Genomic DNA, 17152 nt, shown 5'->3' on the forward strand with positions numbered 1-17152 from the left:
CATAAAGTACCTTGATACCAAATCTAGACAAAAACACTAGAAAAAAAAAGAAAATTACATGCCAATGTCTGTGATGAATATAGATACAAATATCTGCAACAAAATATTAGCAAACTGAATCCAACAATATATAAAAAGAATGACACCACACAGTGATAAAGTTGGATTTATTCCAGGGACAAAAGGATGGTTCAATATTCACAAACCAATCAATGTGATACACCATATACATATATATATGTGTGTGTGTGTATATATATATATACACACACACACATATAATGGAATATTTCTCAGCCATAAAAAAGAATGAAATTCTGCCATTTGCAGCAATGTAGATGGACCTAGAGAATATTATGCTTAGGAAGTTAGAGAAAAACAAATATGGTGTGATATCATTTTTATGTGGAATCTAAAAAATAAAGCAAATGAGTGTATATAGCAAAACAGAAGCAGACTCACAGATATAAAAAACAAAGTAGTGATTACCAGTGTGGAGAGAAAACTGTGGGGAGGGGCAAGACAGGGATATGGGGTTAAGATATACAAACTATTAAGTATAAAATAGATAAAACTATTATGTATAAAGAGCAACAAGGATATATTTTGTAACGAAATTATAGTCATTATCTTGCAATAACTTTTATGTAGTGTATTCTGTAAAAATACTAAATCACTATCCTGTACACCTACAACTAATATAATATTGTAAATCAATTATACTTCAATTTAAAAAAGAATAGAAAATCCATTTTTATAGTGTATTTACAAATAATAAATGTAATAAGCCCAAACTCATTAATATCACAGAACTCATCATATCTAAATGACTATATTTAATCCATCAGTATCTATGCCATATTTCACCAAAATAGCAAGAAAAGATTTTCTAAGATCTGTGACCCATTAGAAAAGAGATTTTCCTTTTTCCTTCAGAGAGATGTAACCTTGAGTCCTCTTTTTACTAGTAGAAAACAATATGTAATTAACAATTTTAGCACTTGACATTCTTATCTGATGGACAATGGAAATTCTATACCCAAACTAAAAGATTTTGAAAGCAATTTCAAAATAAAAATAACAACTACTATTTTGGGCTGAATAATGCACCCCTCCACCAAAAAGAAAAATATGTCCATGTCCTAATCACCAGAACCTGTGAATATGTTACCTCACATGGCAAAAGAGACTTTGCAGCTGTGATTAAGAGTCTTGAGATGGGAGTTAGCTACGATTTTCCAGGTGGGCCTAATGATGTACTCATATGGGTAGTTATAAGAAGGATGCAAAAGGGGGCCTTCCCTGGAGGTCCAGTGGTTAAGACTCCATGCTCCCAATGCAGGGGACCCGGGTTCGATCCCTGGTCAGGTAACTAGATCCTGCATTCCGCAACTAACTGCCTGCATACCACAACGAAGATCCCTCGTGCTGCAACTAAGACCCAGGGCAGCCAAAATAAATAAATAAATATTTTTTTTAAAAAAAGAAGGATGCAAGAGGGTCAAAAGTAGAGAAGGTGAAATAACAAGAGAAGAACTGGGAAAGAAAGAGAGAGAACTGAAGATGCTATGCTGATGGCATTGAAGATGAAGGAAGGGGTCATGAGCCAAGGAATGTAGGTGATCTCTAGAAAGTAGAAAAGACAAGGCAACATGTTCTCCCCTAGTGTTCTCCAAGAGGAGCCAGCCTGGATAACACCATGTCTTCAGACCAATGAGCTTGTTTGAGGACATCTGAACTCCAGAAGTATAAGAGAATAAAGGTGCATTGTTTTAAGCCACTAAGGTTGTGGCAATTTGTTGTAGCAACAATAGAAAACTAATATAACTACCCTTTCATATCGTCCTCACCACCCAATACTCAATTCTGGGAAAACAAAACTTATAATCTACTTTGAGAAATATTTCTTCCCCATTCAGGGGGGTATAGATGAGCTAGTGAAAAACAGTGAAATCAGTTCATCTGTCACAGCCTTATGGTAACATAGTATGCACAAAAAAATAGAATATGGCACCCATGTTTACAGATAATTTTTTATATGAGAAAATAGCCTCTTAAATGCCCAAGCCCATGTCATGTTAGTCATCTGAGCACAAAAACATTCTCAGTATCTAATTGTTGTTTTTCCATACCTTAGGAAACTTAAGTTCCTTAAGGAAATTAAGTTTCCTTAAAGCAAGTCTTCTTTAAATCTCACAAACACAATCTCTGCTTCCTGCCATCAGCCAGGATTGACAATAAATGCCTTGGCGAGTATACATCTGTAGAGCAGGGAACTGATTTTAGGATTAAAAACCCTGGTTTTAAGTCCTGGCTCTGCTGCTACACTTGAGCAAGTCTCTTAAGCTCTCTGAGCTTCAGTTTCCACCATCCCTAGAACATGATTGATAATGCCTACTTTGGGGAGATATGAAAATTAAATGAGATGATAGGTGACTGATTAACATGTAATCATTGCAGTTAATAACATAATAAATAATGCCATTTAAGTAATGCAATACATTTACCCAGGTTTAATATTTGTTATACCATCATCATAGCACCTCTTAGTTGGCAGTAAGTGGATTTGACTGCTTTCCCCACTTGGTTAAAAAAAAAAAAAAATGAACTCCAAGCGAATGTCTTGTCCAAGAGCTATCAAATGGCAAAACAAGCACTTGAAACAAGGTCTTATGACTCCAAACACCACAATCTTGTCCCCTCAGGCCTGGGATAGAGCCTTTGTTCTTCAAATGGAAAAAAGAGCAGAAAATCTTCCCAAAGTTTAATGGCATACTGTGATGACACAACAACATTCATAAATTGGAACTGATACCAGATGTGCAGGCACCACTCTCCTGAACAGTGAAACGGGGCACATGTAACACAAGACCTGTGATTGGAAATGACTACCACTGATCCTAGCACAATAGAGTTTTCATGAAAAAAGGGTGCTTATTGAATGAAAAGATAAAGATTTGCCAGAAAATGCATCTGCCACACTAAAGTCCCTGCCCCAGAAAGCACTTCGCTGTCCTATTTCCACAATAGTATTATATTTGTGCTTCTGCAATATTTTTAGTACCTCTAGATTTTAATTTGAAATGGATTTTTAATTTAGTTTAACTAGGTACTGAATACCTAATTAATACTTAAAGCACTTCAGTTTGGATCAGAATGAAGATGCCTACTAATAATATTTAATGACTATTTAGGGCAATATTTCAAAAATGAGCATTCTAATGGGCTTACATAAATATTTGACACAGCTTAATTATCTTTACAAATATGAATAGAAGCTGAGGAAGTAATACCACTTCTCAGCAGGCATTCCTATCTAATAATGTGAGTGGTAAGTGGAATCCATTTGGAAAAACAAGGTTTCATGCTCTTTCTAATGAAATTTCTATTTTTTACTAATTCCTCAGAGATGAGACATTTAATCAGAAAACAAGTCTCACTTTTGCGACTTTCTCTTTATTGTTCTCTTCTATTTTTATAAATGCAGAGAAGGTGTCAGTTTCAGATTGTACATTTTCAAAACACTTATTGATATGGACACTGTCTTCTTCAGGATCTGCCTAACTCCAAAGAATGCCATAATTATCATTACTGCCAGCAATCACAAATATTTTTATTGTCTATTATTTAGAAGTCATTATGCCAAGTCTGGGAATAAGATAAAAATGGGAGTATTAACCATTATTTATGTCTTCACAACTAGTATATAGACCCATGGGAGTGAGGACCATGTTTTTCTTATTTATCTTCTCATTTTCAGTCTTCTCTCAAGCATAGACAAAAGACTCTAGATTTTTTTCAATAAACAGATCTACAAAATTAAAATTATAATAGTAATGACCCCCTGACTGATATTCCACCATTTCCCTTAGTATGGTTTTCAGTTGTTTATGGCCAGTCTCCATTCTGCTTGGTCAATGTTCATGATTTACAGATTCTTAAATATTTTGAAAACCACTTATATCCAAATCAAGGAAAAGTGTTTTAGAATGTAATGCATGTGAAAAATTTTTAAAAGGTTGAAAAATTGTTAATAATAATGGTGGTGCTGATGATGGGGATGATGATTAAAATGAGAAAAATGAACATAAAAGGGAAAATTAATAACATGTAGCATGTTAATAACCAGGTTAATAAAGTAATAAATTCTTAGAAATTCAGAAAGAGAGAAATTGATGGGTCTAGTCTAAACTAAGAAATATTTATAAAATATATTACATTTGAAGAGGTGTTAAATTACTGGTATGACATGATCAAATAAAAGGGAAAATTATTTTTGCAGGTCCAATTACCTAGCCATATAATTTTTAAATTAAATGATGAGACATTCAAGTAAAATGTTTTACCCTTCTGAAAGACAATAAGTTTGGGAATTTTAAGAAATGTAATAACATTGAATGGACTATTCCAAAGGTAAAGAAAATTATGATGTCTTGATTAGTTGATTCTACACCAAATATTTCTGTATTTTTTAATGTGGAGATGGAAAGGAAACTAAAAACTAAAAATTAAAAATGGGTATAAAGGTTGCTAATTAAGCATATAAAATATGCTTAGTAAATATTTTAAAAATTAAATGCTTATCACTAATAGTTTACATTCAAAGTTAAAATATGATTTGAAGAAAACACATAACTATCATTGCTGTAAATCAGACTATACAATAAAAAGGAAAAACATTGACATAATGTTGTTGAATGCATAAAACACCATGGTTTTGTTGGAATTATAGATAAATGTGATATGTATGAAAACAATAGCACAAAGGAGGGCGATGAAATGGAATTTGCTTGAAATAAAGTCTCTATTTTTACCAAAATTAAGTTAGTATTAACCTAAGGTAGCTTGTGCAAAATTAAAATGTATATTGTAATCCCAGAGCAACCACTAAGAAAATAACTCTAAAATTATAGTAAAAAAATTAAATAAGACATTAAAATATATCTATTTAGCACACAAAAAAGGCAATAAGGAAGAACAAAGAAAAAATACATGAGACACATGGGAAACAAATAGCAAAATGGTAGATGTAAATCCAACAATAGCAAAAATTATAATAAATATAAATGTACCAAACCATCCAAAGGCAGAGATTATCAAACTAAAATTTTTTAATAAGCTCAACTATATGTTATTTGTCCAAGCAACAATTTAGATTCAATGACAAAAAGTGTTAAAATTTTTAAAAGATTAAAAAATTTATATCATACAAATGATAATGGTAAGTGAACAGAAGTGGCTATATTTTTAACACAAAAAGATAGACTTTAAGACAGGCAATATTAGTAGAGTCAAAGATCATCGCTTAATGACAGAAGAGTCAATTCATCAGTAAGATAAAATAATTATAAATATGTAGGCACCTAACAACAGAGCTCCAAAATGCATAAAGCAAAAATTGACAAAATTGAAAGGAGAAACACACTATTCAATGATAATAATTGGAGATATCATTGCTCTACTCTTAATAATTGACAGAAAACCTAAGCAGAAAATCACCAAGTATTTAGAAGACTGAACAACATTCTCAGCTAGTTTTGATAAATTCAGAAGTATTTAAATTACACAAAATATGTTTTCTGACCACAGTGGAATTAAATTAGATATATATATAACAGAAAGGAACTTGATAAATCTCCAACAATTTTTTTTTATTGGAGTAAAATTGCTTTACAACATTGTGTTAGTTTCTGCTGTACAATGAAATGAATCAGCTCTATGTATACCTATATCCCCTTCCTCTTGGGTTTCCATCCCACCCATCAAGGTCGCCACAGAACACCGAGCTGAGGTCCCTGTGCTATACAGCAGGTTCCCACTAGCTATTTTACACATGGTAATGTATTTATGTTAAACCTAATCACCCAATTCATCCCACCCTCCCCTTCCCCACCATGACCACGTCTGGTCTCTACGTTTACATCTCTATTCCTGCCCTACAAATAGGTTCATCTTTACCATTTTTCTAGATTCCACATATATGTGAAAATATATGATACTTGTTTTTCTCTTTCTGGCTTACTTCACTCTGTATAACAGACTCTAGGTCCATCCACATCTCTACAAATAACCCAATTTCATTCCCTTTTATGGCAGAGCAATATTCCATTGTATATATGTACCACATCTTCTTTACCCATTCATCTATCATTGGACATTTAGGTTGTTTCCATGTCTTGGTTATTGTAAATAGTGCTGCAATGAACACTGCAGAACATATGTCCTTTTGAATTATGGTTTTCTCTGGATATATGCCCAGTAGTGAGATTGCTGTGTCGTATGGTAGTTCTATTTTTAGTTTTTTAAAGAACCTCCATACTGTTCTCCATAGTGGCTGTATCAATTTACATTCCCACCAACAGTGCAAAAGGGTTCCCTTTTCTCCACACCCTCTCTAGCATTTATTGTTTATAGATTTTTGATGGTGGCCATTTTGACTGGTGTGAAGTGATACCTCATTGTAGTTTTGATTTGAATTTCTCTAATAATTAATGATGTTCAGCATCTTTTCATGTGCCTCTTGGCCATCTGTATGTCTCCTTTGGTGAACTGTCTATTTAGGACTTCCACCCATTTTTAATTGTGTTGTTTATTTTTTTGATATTGAGCTCCATGAGCTGTTTGTATATTTTGGAGATTAATCCTTTGTCACTTGCTTTGTTTGCAAATATTTTCTCCCATTCTGAGAGTTGTCTTTTTGTCTTGTTTATGGTTTCCTTTGTTATGCAAAAGATTTTAAGTTTCATTGGGTCCCATTTGTTTATTTTTGTTTTTATTTTCATTACTCTAGGAGGTGGGTCAAAAGAGATCTTGCTGTGGTTTATGTCATAGAGTGTTTTTCCTATGTTTTCCTCTTAGAGTTTTATAATGTCTGGTCTTACCTTTAGGTCTTTAATCCATTTTGAGTTTATTTTTGTGTATGGTGTTAGATAGTGTTCTAATTTCATTCTTTTACATGTAGCTGTCCAGTTTTCCCAGCATCACTTATTGAAGAGGCTGTCTTTTCTCCATTTCATGTTCTTGCCACCTTTGTCATAAATTAGGTGACCATATGTGCATGGGTTTATCTATGGGCTTTCTATCCTGTACCATTGATCTATATTTCTATTTTTGTGCCAGTACCATATTGCCTTGATTACCTTGATTACTTTGTAGCTTTGTAGTATAGTTTGAAGTCAAGTAGCCTGATTCCTCCAGCTCTGTTTTTCTTTCTCAAGATTGCTTTGGCTATTCGGGGTCTTTTGTGTTTCCATTCAAATTGTAAAATTTTTTGTTCTAATTCTGTGAAGAATGCCATTGGTAGTTTGGTAGGGATTGCATTGAAATTAAGTAACACACTTCTAAATAACCCATTAATCAGTCAAAGATAAAGGGAAGTTAGAAAATATTTTGAACTAAATTAAAACAAAAACAAAATATATCATAATTTATGTGCTGCAGCTAATGTAATCCTTACAGAGCAATTTAGAGATTTAAATGTCTGTATTAGAAAATAAGAAATATCTCAAATCAATAACTTATGATTCTTAAGAAACTAAAAATGAGGAGCAAGCAGAAGGAAAGCAGCCAGAAGGAAAAAAATGCTAAAGATCTAAACTGAAATTAAAGAAACAGCAAAAAGAAAAACAATTTTAAAAATCATGAAACTAAGAGATGGTTCTTTAGAAGACAAAAAAAATTAGCAGGTTTTTTAGCTAAGCAGATGAGGAAAAGAAGGAGAAGACACATATTAAAATCAAGGATGAGGGGCTTCTCTGGTGGTGCAGTGGTTGAGAATCTGCCTGCTAATGCAGGGGACACGGGTTCAAGCCCTAGTCTGTGAAGATCCCACATGCCGCAGGGCAGCTAGGCCCGTGAGCCACGATTACTGAGCCTGCGCATCTGGAGCCTGTGCTCTGCAACAAGAGAGGCCACAATAGTGAGAGGCCCGCGCACCGCGATGAAGAGTGGCCCCCGCTTGCCACAACTAGAGAAAGCCCTCGCACAGAAACGAAGATTGAACACAGCCATAAATAAAAAATAAATAAATAAAATTTAAAAAATAAAAAAATAAAATCAAGGATGAAAGAAATACATCACTACTAATCCCACCAAGATGAAAAGGATTATAAAGAAACACTATGAACAAATTTATTCCAACAAATTTAGATAATACAGACAAACCCTTGAAAATACACAAATAACGAAAACTGACTGAAGAGAAAAAAAAAATATGAATAGACCTAAAGCAAGAAAAGAAATTGAACTAGTTTTTTTTTTTTTAATCTTCCTATAAGGAAAACCTGAGGAACATATGGCTTCACTGTTAATTTCTATCAAGTATTAAAAACTAAACTAAAGCAGTACTAATCCTCCATAAACCCCATAAAAAAGGAGAAGGAATCATTTTCCAATCTAATCCTTAAGGCCAGTTTTATCCTGATATTGACAAAACCATCGCAAGGGAAAACAAAACAAAACAAAACAATAGCCCAATATCCCTCATGAGCACATACTACAAAATCCTTAGCAAAGGATTAGTAATTAAATTCAGTTTCATATAAAAAAGATTATATAGCATGACCAAGCTCAATCTATTCCAGGAATGCAAGATTGGTGTGACCTTAAACAAATCAATTAGTATTATACTCGATATTAATAGAAAAATAGGTAAAATCCAAATGATAATCTTAATAGTCAAATACAAAATGTCTGATAAAATCCAGCACTCATTCATCTGAAAAAATGTTCAGATTCTAGAAATAGAAGGATATTTCCTCAGTCTTATCAAGGGTGTCTGTCAAAAACCTACAGCGAAAATCCTACTTAATGGTGACTGAATGATCTCATCCTGAAATTTGGCATTACAGTGGCAGAGTTCCAACAGAAACCATATAGCTCACAAGGCCTACAAAAATTATTATTTGGCCCTTTAGAGAAAAATTTGTGGATCTCTATCTTACATGAAAGTAGTCACCTGCAAAAAAACTACATATTGTATGATTGCATTTATATATTTCAGAAAGACAGAAAGAAAACCAGTGGTTGCCTGAGCCTGAGAGTGGGACATGGATTGACTACAAACAGGCAAGAGGGAACTTGTTGGGGGATGAAAATGTCTTAAGATTTGATTGTGAAGATGGCTGCACAATTGTATATATTTATTAAAAAAACACTAAATTGTAGTTATAATGGGTAAACTTTTATATATAAATTATATTTCATTGAAACTGTTAAAAATTAACAGGTCCAGTAATTATTTTACAAAAATTATTTTAATCCAAATGACTTAAAGTACTCATTTATTGTGATTAAATTTTGAATTTTCTATTATTTAATTTCAAAATTTTGATATAAAAAACTTTGTATCTCATTATTACTGTTATTATTTTTTAAAAGTCATCTAATTAAAACTTTGTTTTTGTCATGAGAAAGGGCACATATTTTTCTGATTTTGCACAAAGGCACCGTATGGATTAGCAGTATTCATGTTTCCGCTAGCATGTTACAGAGCTTCTTAATTAATGTTTTGTTTAAAACATTACTAACCATATTCACAGGTTAAAGGAGCTGGTAGAGGGGGGCAGATACATTCAACCCAAAAAGACTTTGACAGGGTAGACAATCTAAGAAGATTTAAACTGGTATGCACATAAAGTCCTACTCTTCTTGAGTTCCAAAATCCAAACATCATGTAAAAGATGGATATGAGACGGCATAACAGTAGTACACGTTAAAGGGATGTTTTAGGTGAGAGTAAGCTTGATAGCAGTTAAGAGTGGGAACTCCTTAAATGTGTGACATCCCATCATTTAGGAGAGAGATTAGATTCCTCTTTATAGCAACCAAGAAGAGAACCAAAGCCAAAGAACAGAATTGAAAGGAAAGCAAATTTCAGCTCAACATGTTTTAATGATTACAAGTCCCTGAAGCAGCAGATGATATAAAATAAGACCAGAGATACTTCTAAAGCCCATTCAACTTCTGTTATTTAATAATTCTATGTCAATGAACAGTATAGTAACTCAGGTTCCTGATCATCCAACGTCAAAATCCACAAATTAGAGTTTACTGTTTCCACTTTAAACTCATGGCAGGCTCATTCCTTAGTTAAGGGGTTTTGTTTATATCTGTAATTAATGTTGTAAGTCTCCTTTTTTCTCCCTTATGTTTCTTCTCTCGTGTTCTATCTCCACCTGTACACTATGGAGGAGAAATTGGGGAATTAACACCCAATACATCAGTTAGGTAGTTGCTGTCTCCACCAAGTTAGTCACGCACAAGGAGGATGGGGCTATTGCCTATCTATGACTGGGGAAAATAGGGCTGCTCTTTCTGCATTACCCATATTTCTCCTAAGCGAAAACAATACAGTGGATGTTGATGAAGATTTAACTTATATATAGATGTATGTGTGTACACTTGTCCATATACAATAAAATTTCATTATTTGTGGATTCTATATTTGTGAAGTCATATACTCCCTAAAATTTATTTGTAACCCTAATGTCAACATGCATTATGCTTCCATGGTTATTTGTGGACATGTACAGAGTCACCTGATGTGTATGTTCTCAGCTGTGGTTGAACAACACTCTTCCTTCTTGTTTAAGCTTTCATACTGTAAAAAAATATCATTTATGTTTTTCACATTTTTTGTGGGTTTTTTTTTTTAGTGAATTCACTGTTTAAAATGGCTCCCAAGTATAGTGCTGAAGTGCTGTACGTTGTTCCTAAGTGCACGAAGGCTGTGATGTGCCTTATAGAGAAAATCTGTGTGTTAGATAAGCTTATTCAGTCATGAATTATGGTGCTGCTGACTATGACTTCAATGTTAATGAGTCAAGAATGTATATTAAACAAGGTGTCCTTAATCAGAAACACATAAAGCAAGGACATGTACTGGTCAGTTGATGAAATATTGTGACCAGAGGTGTGCAGGAACCTAATTCTAGGATCAATGGTTCAGTATCAGGATTCACTAATTCAGTGTTCATAGCAACTTTATAGAAAAAACTACTATGAATAATGAGAACCAAATGTGTGCTTGTGTGTGTGTGTGTGTGGAGAGAGAGATAGAGACACAGATTGAGTGGTTCTTTCAAAGTCAGCTGGGAGTGGGAGGAAGGGAAGGTGATGTACACTGAGAGAAATGTCTCATACATCATAACATCTTATGGAAAAATCTGAACAAATTTTTTGGCCAACGCACTATATACTGAATCTGGAAGAAGTAATACCTATGTTAGAATCCAGGCTTTGTATGCCAGATAAGAAATCATATTTTTAGAGAATTAGTTACTAATAGTCTGTCTCTTATTATTTTAATTTCTGTAAACATCAGTTTCCTCGTCAGGCATGCAGTAAAACTCAAATTAATATTAGCTTTTACATAATACTGACAAAGCTGGGTACTACAAAGTAAAATTATTAAGATAAAATTATTTAAGCTTTAAAAATTTCCTAGAATATAAAATATTATCAGAGTATTATTTAGCACATAATTTCAGAGAGCCATACTTTTTTTTTTTTAATTAATTAATTTATTTATTTATGGCGGTGTTGGGTCTTCGTTTCTGTGCGAGGGCTTTCTCTAATTGTGGCAAGCGGGGGCCACTCTTCATCGCGGTGCGCGGGCCTCTCACCATCGCGGCCTCTCCCGTTGCGGAGCACAGGCTCCAGACGCGCAGGCTCAGTAGCTGTGGCTCACGGGCCCAGTTGCTCCGCGGCACGCGGGATCCTCCCAGACCAGGACGCGAACCCGCGCCCCCTGCATTGGCAGGCGGACTCTCAACCACTGCGCCACCAGGGAAGCCCATACTTTTAAACATGCATTTAGGATCATCGGGAAGAAGATTTATAGTTAATTAATGGTGTTTGCCAGAAGCATCATTATAGGGAGTAGTATACTCACTTAAAACCTGCTATATGAGGGCTTACAGACTTTCATTGTGGATATATAGTTTATATTTCTAATATTACACCCTTGGTTATGTCTGAAGAGAACTGCAAGTCACTTAGCTCAGGAAATACTGAAAATTAATTTTAATACAAAAGTTTTACAACTGTTGAGCACGTGTGGCCTCAAACTTAAGTATGTTGACAACATGGGATTAGGAAGAAGCCATGCTGTGAAACTGGCATAACCTCCCCGTACACTCAGTCATAAAATTGACACAAGCAGGATTTACAAATTAGTGAGCATAAGAATGAAGAAAGAGAGTTGTGGCTTATGTATCAATTTGATGATTGTTTCATTATGGGGCTGTGGGAATCTGTGTTTTTGAGGAGAGACCCCCCCCCCCCAAACATCTGGCTGAGATATGGGACTAGTTAGCCTAAACAGTAGGAATGGCAAGAGTGAAATATGTACCAAGGGCCCAGGTTCTGTCGGAGTTCCTGGGAATAGTTCTTGTTCCATCAGGGGGACTTCAAGGATGGGTACAGAGTGGACATTCTACTGTGACGTTGATAAAGCTATAGCTTCAGGGCCCCTCAGATGCTTGACTTTCTCTCAAGGCCCTGGGAGAGCCCTAGCAAGGTGTTCATATTGTCATGTGGTTTTGTAAAACTTAACCAAAGTAAAACATTTTTGCATGTACGACCACTATCTCTTTGTAAAACCTCTTCCCCTCATCACACCTCCCTTTATATCCAGTGGCTTAGAGTGGCTATGAGTAATTTTGAAACCCTGCTAAGAGGGAGATAAGTTAGGCACACATTTAATTAGGACTTACTTAGTGAGGTAATTATTTGGCTTTCAGTCACTTCCATGAACTTGTTATTAGTAGCCAGATACAAGCATGGCTTCTTAGAATACTCTTACGTGCAGGCCAATTCACTTGGAGTTCTGACAAAAAGGTAAAGGGCCAGAGACCATATCTGAATACAGGTTTTTAAAACTTGACAATAATCCTAAAAATTTATTTTGTGTTACAAATAGTGAGCTGTGAAGAGGAATGATGAAATGCTTTCAAACTATTAGTAATAAAAATAACACATTTCAATCAACCCTCCTAGAGGAAAGATTGAATTTTCTATTATAATAGATAATTATAATAGACATTGTAATAGCTACATATTACAATAATAGACATTTTAATATCTATTATTGTAATATCTACATATTACAATGATAGATATTTTATATCCATAGATATTACAATATATAGTTATTGTAATATCTATATATATTATCTAATATCTATATTGTAATATCATTGTCAATAATTATAATATCATTGTCAATAGTCAAAGAATATAAAGCCAAATAATGTTTAAAATTATAAAATTGTTAATCAGGTAGCTAACTAGTACAAAAATTATTTCATTTGGCTGGATTGTGATATTTGTGGTATTTATCACCTTTGTAATTTCTTATTTCTTTTTCATGCTAGATATTCAGTCTCATACCTCATAAGATAAGGAGGATGTCTGTCTCTGGGTCTGGCTAGAAAGAAGCTTGACTGATCATTGAAACTTTCAGGGAATTCAGCTTCAAGGAACTGGCAAACACAGGAGCGTAGAAAAGGGAGTAAGGCAGTGGCTGGTGGAGGTAGCCAGAAGAAATATGCCTCAGGGAAAATTCCACTTTAGACATTATTCAGACATAATGAGAAGACAATATGTATCCCTCAATTTATTTTATGAGTCTATTTAATGAAGAAGATATTATTGCTTATAACTTTGTTTTTCTGGTCAATGGGGATCTCAGAACCATAGAAAGTATAACGTTTTAAAGATCACATACTTCAAGAACTTTTTCTTTTAAAGAGTAAACTGAGGCCTAAAATGTTCAAAATATTATTGCTTAGTGGCAGAACATACTAACATTTTCTGTGAATATATACCTTCTGAGAACTGGTGTTTTATGAAAACTGTCTGGGAAACTAGTTTATACCAGTGAAACACTCCATATTAATCAAGGGATTTAAAACATAGCAAGAAGACACAGTAACGGCTTATTGTCAAACGGATGCAGAGACCTTCCTAAGTCCCTCTCAGCATTATATCACAAGAAAACATGCACTAATATTCTGTGCACATAACATTTATCATGAGCAATTATAGATCTCAAGAAAAGGTGAGCTAAAACCCAAAGAAGCCCTTGAAAAATCACTGCATTAAAAAAAAAAAAATCACTGCATTAATTTTAAGGACTCAAAATAGTTATCTAACTAGAGATCACATCAGGTATTTTACCTAATCTGCATTGACTCCAGTGAAACAAAATGCTCACCTAACTTTTCTAAAGTCATTCAATATTTCACTTGGGTGGCAGGTACACATAGGCATGAAATCTAGTATTCCAATCTGGTGAATTTCTTTGTATCACTCTAGGTGAGGCTTCACAATTCACGAATTAACTCACAGTTGACCAGATGCCACTTTTACAATGACCCAAAATTTGGTGCTTTTTTCCCTCTAGTCATCCTAATAATCAGACTGAGCCATAACATTGCAGTTTTATTTATTGATTAACGTCTATGTACCAAGTGCAGTCCTACATTTTATATTCACAATCTCATATAATTTCCACCAGGTATTATTTTCCCAATTTTACAGATGAGAACACAGGCTCATAAAGATTAAATAACTAGGACAAGGTCAAATAGCCAATATCTAACAGGGCCAGAATTTAAGATAAAGCTTGCCCTTTACCAAAACCTACCTTTTAGAGCAGCAGCAATATGATGACACCCTCACTGGCCTCAAAGGGAGGTTAAAACAATAGAGGAGCTGGGCTTGAGTCTAGGTTCAACCTCTCACTAGAATCCAACATAGCCTCTTATAGAATCATTGTGACACTGGATGGAAAGAAGGAAAGTAAACTGAATAAAATAAACATCCTCCTAACAGACAAAAATGACTACATATTGCACCACATTCATGTAGATAACCTGATTCAGACAGTCCTGTATCAGTGACAGCCCAGACAAGAGAACTGGCTGCCTCGTGCAGTTCAGTGACACTGAGGGAAGGGTCCCAAAGTTCAGGCTCCCATCCTGGTTCTCGACTTTTTTCTCAACTTCCTTCTAGATGTTTTCATCTGAATAGTCCAAAGCAACAGTCTTTAACAGAATTTATTAATTCATCCTTTTATTCCATAAACATTGTTTTTGGACTAGGATGTACAAACCTGTGTATGCCTCATGCTGGAGCAGGCGCATATTTAAACAAACTACCATAAATGTGATGTTCATAAAAATACCGAGACCCTTAAAAAAGTGGTCTTTATCATGACTTTTCTGTTTTAGTTAAATAGTTAAATATACATGCATTTCTTGATATATATCTTATATTTCACCGTCAAATCTGACTTTTCCCTCTTGCAGCATATTGCATTTTACAAAAATGGCTGCAATGTCATTATCCACTGCCCGTGTTCTTTTATAATCTTGTCACGCCCCTAGAGATGAAGTATAATTTCCCTCCTCTTGAATATGGGAAGGTTTGGGACTCACTTATAATAACCAGAATGCAAAAAAAAGGACACAGGGTTGAACTTCTGCAAGGTTAGAAAAGGTGGCACAGATTCTGTTTTGTTTACTAAGACACTGTGTTGGCGCTCTCAGCCACCATGGAAGCAGTAAACTGCCCTGAAGCTGCCATTCTGTGAGGAAGCCCAAGCTAACCTGTGGCAAATGAACTGCAGGTGGCTTATAGAAGCTGTATATAGAAGCTATAAAGAAGCTTAGTTCCTACAACCACAAGGAACTAAACTCTGCCCACAAACCGAATGAGCATGGACTTGGGTTCTTCCCCAGGATGGCCTCCAGATGAGAATGCAGCCCAGCTAGCTGCTTCACTGCAGCCTGTGATACCTTGAGCAGAGCACCCAGCTAAGCCATGCCCAGACTTCTAACCTACAGAAATTGTGAAATAATAAACATGTGTGGTTCTAAGCCACTAAGTTTTTGGCAATTTGTTACATGGTGAAAGAAAACTAATATGGAAATGAAGAATGAGTTTAGTGTATAAATTTCATGCCATGAAGTCCTGAAGAGGTACATTGGAAATTTGGAACTAAGCAATACTAACAGGGTTAGAAAGATCAGATATGAGACCTAGAAGATCCATGAAATTAAAAGGAAATCATGGAAAACACTATTCTTCTGACTTGCAGTTGGAGGAGCAGGCCACCCTCTCTCAGGATCTTACTTCAGGCAGTCCCTCAAGGCTCTGTCTTTGGGCTTCACTCTTAGCTTCTTACCTGTTCCCTGTCTCAGATTCTCTGTGCTGCATTTGGCCCCAGCTTTATTATTTTCCCCCAACTCTCTCTAACTCCATTTCAACTGCTCCTCTGAGTTCTCCCTGGGTTCTTGGTCACAGGCTTTATTTTTCACTGGCTGCAGTCCAGCTGTGTCTTTGTCAAAATTCAGCCCAACTTTAGGAGTCCCTACCCAAGTTCTGAACTCCCAGATGGGAAACCAGTATAGCTAAGGTGTCTGATTTGGTCTTTTTATCTCCTGCTTGATAGAGCTACCATTTTCTAAGAGCACACACTGTGTTAACATAAGTAGGAAGAAAATGACAGCACTGATTCAATTCAGCACTAATCTGTGCAGATGTTCTAACACTTTGCTATGGGGCCAGAGTCATCATCAGGATGGAAAGGGTCCCTCCAGGCCTTGTCCAGACCTTCTTGTATGCTAATTTTGCTTCATGTTAAATTGGCCAGTCACTTTATGATGGGATCAAATGGCTTCTTTAAAAAGTGAACAGGTGCTATATTACAAGCCGTGAAATCCATTCCCATGAATTGTGGTAATAGGCAAGCTGCAATGTCATTCCAAAACTAGTAATATAATAAAGCTTTCAGAGAAATCAGGCTTTTCTTGTCCCCAAAAACTAGATGAAGTGGAAATTGGTAAAAGAAATTAGTCTGTACCCTTCCTACTTCCACAAGACTAGAGATCGCCTCTGTGCCTGGGAATAGATTGAACCTTAGGGTCAAAGTAACCAATTAACTTGGGTACGTTAGAGCCATGTGCATCTATTGAAGCATATACATTTTTTTAAAGTTTGTCTTTCTTTATAGATCAGAAAAAATATCCTCAGGCAGAACCCTAAACAGGGCATATTGTCATGGACAACAATGTTTATAAATATTTTGGCAACAGTTACACACATTTTACATCTTCACTTCCTATGATTTTAAATGTCTGCTTCC

The sequence above is a fragment of the Balaenoptera physalus genome, assembly GCF_965194825.1.
Source record: "Balaenoptera physalus genome assembly, chromosome: 10".
NCBI lineage: Eukaryota > Metazoa > Chordata > Mammalia > Artiodactyla > Balaenopteridae > Balaenoptera > Balaenoptera physalus.